This window comes from Dipodomys ordii, unplaced genomic scaffold (assembly GCF_000151885.1).
Source record: "Dipodomys ordii isolate 6190 unplaced genomic scaffold, Dord_2.0 Scaffold116, whole genome shotgun sequence".
NCBI lineage: Eukaryota > Metazoa > Chordata > Mammalia > Rodentia > Heteromyidae > Dipodomys > Dipodomys ordii.
The window spans coordinates 3,873,381-3,881,853 of NW_012267332.1; the positions used below are offsets into that span (position 1 = coordinate 3,873,381).

The 8,473-nt window shown below is 44.7% G+C and overlaps 1 pseudogene; it reads left to right on the plus strand.

Moving 5' to 3' along the window:
* The first annotated feature begins 351 nt into the window (after window positions 1–351).
* Window positions 352–1,470, plus strand: LOC105995226 (annotated as a pseudogene).
* Window positions 1,471–8,473: the final 7,003 nt, after the last annotated feature.

Here is an 8,473-nt window from a genome sequence, read left to right on the forward strand (position 1 = left end):
CAAAAAATAAAAAAGAATGGACTTAGAATAGCTAACTGCAAAGTCTTCAGAAATGCAAAAATACTTTTGGCACTACCCGGGCAGAGCTCCATATGGAGTTGTTTTTTATTCCTCTTGTAACTTCAAAGGGAAGTTAACAGGGCTGGGACGGTGGCTCAGTGGTAGAATGCTTGCCTTGCATGCATAAGGCCCTGGGTTCAATTCCTCAGCATCACATAAGCAGAAAAAGCCGGAAGTGGTGCTGTGGCTCAAGTGGTAGAACACTAGCCTTGAGCTGAAGAGCTGAGGGACAGTGCCCGGACCCAGAGTTCAAGCCCCACAAGCGACAAAAAAAGCGGGGGAGTTAACACAATGTCTGGAGCTCTTGATCTCCTACAAATGAAAGAGGAGTATGTCCTCAAGTTCCTGGCAGTAGGAACCAACCTGGTTGCCACCAACCTGGACTTCCAGATGAAGCAGTACATCTAAAAGTAGAAGACCAAGGGCTGGGTGGCTCAGTGGTAGAGTGCTTGCATGCATGAGGCCCTGGGTTTGATTCCTCAGCACCACATAAGCAGAAAAAGTCATAAGTGGTGCTGTGGTTCAAGTAATAAATGACTAGCTTTGAGCTGAAGAACTGAGGGACAGTGCCCAGGCCCAGAGTTCAGGCCCTACAACCAAAAAAAAACAAAAACAAAAAAAGGAAGAAAAAGAAGAAGAAGAAGACCACCAATGGTATCTACATCATCAACCTGAAGATGATGTGGGAGAAGGTTCTGCTGGCCACTGTGAGCCATCATGGCTGTCAAGAGCACTGCTGATGTCAGCTTCATCTCCTTCCGGAAAATCAGCCAGTGTGCCATACTGAAGATTGCTGCTGCCACTGGGGCTACTCCGATCACCTTCCGCTTCACCCCCCAGAACTTTAATGAACCAGATCCAGCTGGCTTTCCAGGAGCCTTGTTTTCTGGTGGTGACCGACCTGAGGGCTGATCACCAGGCCCTTGTGGAGACGTCCTACGTCAGCCTCCGCACTATCATGCTGTGCAACACCTACTCCCCTCTGCACTACATGGATGTCGCCATCCCATGCAACAACAAGGGTGCACACTCTGTGTGTCTGATGTGGTGGATGCTGGTCCAGGAAGCCCAGCACATGTGTAGCACTATCTTCTGTTAGCACCTGTACGAGGTCATGCCGAATCTCTACTTCTACTGAGACTCTGAGGAGATTAAAAAGGAAGAGCAGGCCACAGCTGAAAAGGTGGTGACCAAAGAGGAATTCCAGGGGGAATAGATGGCTCCGGCTCCTGAGTTCACAGCCACTCAGTCTGAAGAACCTGACTGGTCAGAAGGTGTGCAGGTGCCCTCTGTGCCCATCCAGAAGTTCCCTACCAAAGAATGGAGTACCCAGACTGCCATTGAAGACTGGTCCACTGTGCCCACTGCCAGGCCACCAAGTGGGTGGAGACCACTCCTGAGTGGTCTTGAACTCTCCATCTGTATGCACTTCAGGAAAGTGGGAAAAAAAATAAATGGAAAATATATTCAGATGAAAGAGAGAGAGGGGAGGGAGGGAGGGAGGGAGGGAGGGAAAGAGGGGAAGGGAGGGAGGGAGGGAAGGAGGGGAAGAGAGGGAGGGAGGGAAAGAGAGAAAGAAAGGGAAAGAGAGAAAGAAAGAAAGAGAGAGAAAGAAGGAAAGAAAGACAGAAAGAAAGGACAATAACCATTGGAAGCAAGGTTCAGTTCAAATCTTATTACCATCAAAAATTTTAAAAAGGAACACAGACAATAAACATCATCATTTATCTTTTTTAAAAAGTTAGTATTCAAGGAGTCTGGAGGAAGATGGCGGAGGAGAAGCTGGAGGCTAAACAAGCTCTCTCATAGGAAGCAATTTAGTGTTCCAGTGAACAGTCCTAGGCTAGAGAATCACACCAAGTGTGCCATGACAGTATAGAGAGTTTGGTCAGAGAGGGAAAATCCAGGCAGCTTGGTCAAGGAGACAAATCTGAGCACTTGCCAGTAGCCAGTGGCAGTAATGGCGGCGGTGGTGATGGTGGCAGCAGCGGCGGCAGCAGAGGGTGCCACAGCCGCCATATCAACAGAGAGAGTCCCGGACAAAGGCGTCAGATGCAGTGTCCGAGCGGATTCTACTCACCACCAGCAAGAACTGACAAGGAGTAGAAATCTTCATCATGCTGATCGTAGACCAGGGATGGCCCAGGAACCAAGAGTATGGCCCAAGACATCCTCACTCCTTCTCACAGACCAGCAGTGGGAAGGTAGTCCCTCCCCCACCACCAGAGAAGATCTCCATCTTTGATACAGACAAAGGCCCCACCTGAGCAACTAACTCCAACTCAGGCCCCAACAACAAATCCTCAAAGAACCAACTGCCCGATAAATAAGTGGGCTAAAGACTTAAAGAGAAACTTCACTGAAGAGGAAATAAGAATGGCCAATAAATACATGAAGAAATGCTCAACCTCTCTAGCCATAAAAGAAATGCAAATAAACAACATTGAGATTCCACTTCACCCCATTTAGAATGGCTATAATCAAGAACTCTAATAACAACAGATGCTGGAGGGGATGTGGCCAGAAGGGAATCTTACTGCATTGTTGGTGGGAGTGTAAACTTGTTCAACCACTTTGGAAAGTAGTATGGAGGTTCCTCAAAAGACGAGGTCTGGGAAGGTGGCTCAGTGGTAGAATGCTTGCCTTGCATGCATGAGGCCCTGGGTTCAATTCCTCAGCACCACTTAAGCAGAAAAAAAAAAGCTGGAAGTAGCGCTGTGGCTCAAGTGGTAGAGTGCTAGCCTTGAGCTGAAGAGCTGAGGGACAGCGTCCAGGCCCAGAGTTCAGGCCCATGACCGGACCCCCAAAAAAAAGACTCCACATAGAGCTCCTCTATGACCCAGAAATCCCACTTTTGGACATTTACCCAAATGATCACAAACAAGACCATACTAAAGCCACCAGCACAACTATATTTATTGCAGCAGTATTTATCATAGCTAAGACATGGAACCAACCAAGATGCCCCTCAGTAGTTGAATGGATCAAGAAAATGTATATAATGTGTGTATATATATATATGTGTGTGTGTGTGTGTGCGTGTGTGTGTATATATATACACATATATATAATGGAATTCTATGCCTCCATCAGAAAGAATGACATCGCCCCATTTGTTAGGAAATGGAAAGACTTGGAAAAAATTATATGAAGTGAAGTAGACCAGGCCCAAAGAAACATAGGTCCCATGGTTTCCCTTATTTGCAATAACTAGGATATGTCTGGGACAAGTCGAAAGGTCAAAAGCTATGTACATATGACCACATAAGCTGATGCTAAGCGAAATGAACCCCAAGATAGGTACACAAGTGTTTTTTTTCTTTCTTGCTATTGTTTCTAACGTATTTATAAGGTACCATGTGATTTTTTTGTTGCTTTGTATGTACCTTCCCCACGGTATAACCCCTGTTCTCACTGTATTTGATGTTGGTCTAATTTGGGGAGGGGAAGGGAAAAAACAAAATGTTTAAATAGGGTTACAAGTCAACCAATAAGTAGTGGAATATAACTCCCTAGGAACCAAGACTCAGGTCTGCCATATATAATGCTGTCTTCCTAACACAGGAATGATTAACACCAACAAATTCTTCAGTTTGGGCCCTACATTTTCAAGATTCTGTGCGAAGTGTTGTTTTGACAACACAACAATTACCTCACCCTTGTTACAGTTGGACCAAAGACAACTCCCCACACCCCAGTGAATTCCATCCCCGTGTTTCTATTTCCAGACCCGCCTCATTAAACTTCAAAAGGTCCTGTTCTCCTTATTTTTACAAGATATAGGGTCTCCTTTATAGAAATAGGGAAAATGCGGGCTGGGAAGGTGGCTCAGTGGTAGAGCACTTGCCTTGCATGCCTGAGGCCCTGAGTTCGATTCCTCAGCACCACATAAGCAAAAAGAAAAAAGCCGAAAGTGGCACTGTGGCTCAAGTGGTAGAGCGCTAGCCTTGAGCTGAAGAGCTGAGGGACAGCGCCTAGGCCCAGAGTTCAGGCCCCATGACCGGACCCAAAAAAAAAAAAAAAGAAAAAGAAAGAAATAGGGAAAATGCTTATGTCACATTATTATAAGCACATACCATTGCTTCATGTTAGCTATTTTATTGAGTTCCATCTCCTGTTTTTTCTTGTTTTTTTAATTTATTTTTTATCGGTTGTGAGGCTTTTACTCAGAGTCTGGGTGCTGTCCCGGAGCACTTTTCTCAAGGTTAGCACTTTACTACTTTAAGCCACAACTCCATTTCCACTTGTGGTCAATTGGAGATAAGTCTCATGGACTTTCCTGTCTGTAGTTGGCTTTCAACCATGTGCCACTTTGTTCATCTTAAAGGACAGTATCTTTTTTCCTTGAGTGTGCTACTCTGACCCATTTACTGAGTAACTTGAAAACTGCTAGCTTTTAGGTAGCCAAGAAAAGGCTCAACAACATATTTGGGGTCTCATACAAGCTGATCTGTGAACTTGAGCTATAAAATCCAGCTGATCTGATGATGGTCAATGGTAGATAAAGATGTTGTTAGAGGGGTTGGGAAGGTGGCTCAGTGGTAGAGCGCTTGCCTTGCATGCCTGAGGCCCTGGGTTTGATTCCCCAGCACTACATAAGCAAAAAGAAAAAAGCCAGAAGTGGCGTTGTGGCTCAAGTGGTACAGCGCTAGCCTTGAGGTGAAGAGCTGAGGGACAGTGCCCAGGCCCAGAGTTCAGCCCCCATGACTGGACCCAAAAAAAAAAAAAAAGATGTTGTTAGATTCTGTTGTATTTTGAATCTAAAATGTCCCCTGAAGGTTCATGTTTAACAGATTGGTTGCCAGCTTATGGACGTTGGTGAAGTGATTGGATCTTGAGGGCTCTGAACTAATCCTTAATGTATTCAGAACATATTCGTGTTATCAGGAAGTGGCGGAAAACTAGAAGATATGGCCTAGTTGGAGGAATAGGTCACTGGGGACATGTTGTAGAATAATATATTTCTCCTAGCTCTTTTTGCTTCCTGTCCACCATGTGGTACACATGGTCTATCATGCTCTCTCCACCACAATGTTCAGCATCACCACAAGCCCAGAAATAATGTAGTCAAAGTCATCATGAACTGAAATCTTTGAAACTGTAAGCCAAAATAAACTTTTCTTTGCTAAGTGATGGTGGCTCATGCCGGTAATCCTAACTACTCATAAGGCCGAGATCTAAGGGTTGCAGTTCAAAGCCAGTCCAGGCAGGAATGTCTGTGAGACTCTTATCTCCAATTAGCCACCAAAAAACTGGAAGTGGTGCTATGGCTCAAAGTGGTAGGGTGCTAGCCTTGAGAAAACTGCTCAGGGATGGTACACAGGCCCCAAGTTCAAGCCCCATGACCAAAACAAAACAAAAACAAAAACCTTTTTCTCCTTCTTGTAACATTTATATATTTTGTCATAGTGATGCAAAACTGACTAAAACAATATTGTCACCACAGAAGTGGGGTAATTGATGTGATTACCTGACCATATAGTTCATAACCTTTAGAAATGGTTTACAGGAAGAATTTAGAAAGGTTCAAGAGATTGGCTAGAAAAAGCCTAGAGTTTGGTAACCAGAACTTAATGGCCTCTTCTGATGGAAAGAGAGAAGACCAGAATGCCAACAGGAATATGGACAGAAAGGACCACGAATTAGACTAAAGATCATTCATATCACATTAGGGCAAGGCACTTGTCTACATTTTGCTTATGCCCTGAGCAGTTATGGGAAGCTGAGTTTAAAGGTGATGAACTAGTTAATCTGGTAGAGGAAAGTTTAAGACATCACAGCATTCAGTCTGCTGTATTGTTATTTCTGGCTTCTTTTCATCAAAATTGGAAGTAGTAAGTAGAGTACAAAGATTTCACAAATAGTTTGGCCAGAAAAGAAGCAAGTTGAAAGCTGTGGACAAGGAAATGACAGAGTAGCTACTGAAGAGGCTGAGAATCTCCATTCAAAACCAGCCTGAGTGGAAAAGTCTGTAAGACTCTTCTTTTTTTTTTCCAGGGCTCTGGTTTGAACTCAGGGCCTGGGCACTGTCCCTGAGCTTCTTTTGCTCAAGGCTAGTACTTTACCACTTGAACCACAGTACCACTTCCAGATTTTTCTGTGTATGCAGTACTGAGGAATCAAATCCAGGGCTTCATGCATGCTAGGAAAACACTCTACCACTAAGCCACATTCCCAGCCCTCTATGAGACTCTTATCTCCAATTAACCAGAAAAAAAAAGCAAAAAGTGAAGCTGTGGCTCAAGTAGTAGAATGTCAGAGTGTGTCACCCTCAAGAGAAAAAGCTAAGGAACACCCAGGCTGAGTCCAAGCCCCAGTACCAGCGCGCGTGCACACACACACAACCCTTCCCCCCCACACACACACACACACAGAGGAGATGCCAGTGACATGGATGTCTGCTAAGGAAAGCTATAGGCCATAAGCACAGCTAGCCCAAGAGAGAGGCTATATGGGCTGCAGTTCACAAGGTTGTAAAAGGATTATCCTGGTCCTTCGGAGCTCACAGTGTGCCAATATCTGCTCCTGGACATGGAACCACAGAATTTAATATTTTCCGGGGCTGGGAAGGTGGCTCAGTGGTAGAGTGCTTGCCTTGCATGCCTGAGGCCCTGGGTTCGATTCCTCAGCACCGCATAAGCAAAAAGAAAAAAGCCGGAAGTGGCGCTGTGGTTCAAGTGGTAGAGCTCTAGCCTTGAGCTGAAGAACTGAGGGACAGCGCCTAGGCCCAGAGTTCAGGCCCCACGACCGGACCCAAAAAAAAAAAAAAAAGTACATCAAGGGAGCTGGGACGTAGCTCAGTGGCAAAGCGCTTGCCTAGCAAGTGCAACGTCCTGGGTTCGATTCCCAGTGCCAAAAAAGAAAAGACCAAAAAATAAAATAAAATATTAAAAGTACATCAAGGAATGGGAATGTGGCTTAGTGGCAGAGTGCTTGTGCAGCATGCAAGAAACCCTGGATTCTACTCCTCAGTACCACATAAACAAAAAAGCCAGAAGTGGCACTGTGGCTCAAGTGGTAGTATTATGTTAGCTTTGAGCAAAAGAAGCTCAGGGACAGTGCTCAGTCCATAACTTGAGTTCAAGCCCTGGAACTGGCAAAAGTAATAAATAAATAAATAAGTTCATCAAGTTTATGGCTTAGTAACATTTCCCAGTATCCCTCCTTGCAGTTAAACAAAACTGAACAGCACTTTTCACACAACTAAAGTTTGGGAGGTTAGGAGCTCAGATCCAGGAAGCCAGCATGGGGATTTGCAAGCAGACTTCATTTATTTATTTTATTTTGTTGTTGTTGTTGTTTTGTCTGAGACCAGGACTCAAACTCACTGTCTGACACTTGCTTTCACTCTGGCTGGCACTCTACCAGCCATGCCTCTAACCCACATGCAATACTCTATTTTGCTTGTCCTATTTTTTGTGTCTGTACTGGGGCTTGAACTCAGGACCAGAGTGCTCTCTTTTAGCTTTTTTTTCTCAATGTTGATGCTCTATCACAGCTCTATTTTGAGCTTTTTACTGGTTAATTGGTGATAAGAGTTTCATGAACTGTCCTGCCCAAGCTGGCTTCAAATCACAATCTTTAGATCTTAGCCTCCTGACTAGGATTACAGGTTTGAGCCACCTGTATCCAGCTCACAAGCTAAGCTTTTGCCTACTTTTTTTGTACTGGGACGCTGACTCAGGACCTTAGGCTCTGAGTAGCTACTCTAACATTGAGGTAAGGCTCCAAACCAGATAGTCTTCTACTGGGCTAACTGATTAAAAAGGAAAAGAAAAGAAAGAAGGAAGGAAGAAAGGAAGGAAGGAAAGAAGGAAGGAAGGAAGGAAGGAAGGAAGGAAAGAAGGAAGGAAGGAAGGAAGGGAGGGAGGGAGGGAGGGAGGGAGGGAGGGAGAGAGAGAGAGAGAAAGGAAGGAAGGAGAAAGAGAGAGAAGAAAGAGTGCTGTGGGGAGGAAAGGTAGCCACATTCCTCCCCAGCCATGAAAAAAAATTTAGTTTGTTTTTGTCTATGTGTTTTGGGTTGTCCCTGAGTCTCTTTTGCTTAAGGCTAGCACTCTACCACTTGAGCCACAGCACCACTTCTGGCTTTTTCTGTATATGTAGTACAGAAGAATCAAACCCAGGGCTTCATGAAGACACTCTACCACTAAACCACATTCCCAACCTCGTGTTTGTTGTATTTTTAATCTCTTTTTTGCTTTCTTTTTTCTAATTGTTTTATGTCTAACCTGTATTTTTATTCTATTTTTTTCCCAGTCCTGGGGCTTGAACTCATGGCCTGGGAACTGTCCCTGAGCTTCTTTTGCTTAAGGCAAGCACTGTACCATTTGAGCCACAGCACCACTTCTGGTTTTTTCTGAGTAATTTATTAGAGACAAGAGTCTCACGACCATACTCAGATCTCAGCCTCCTG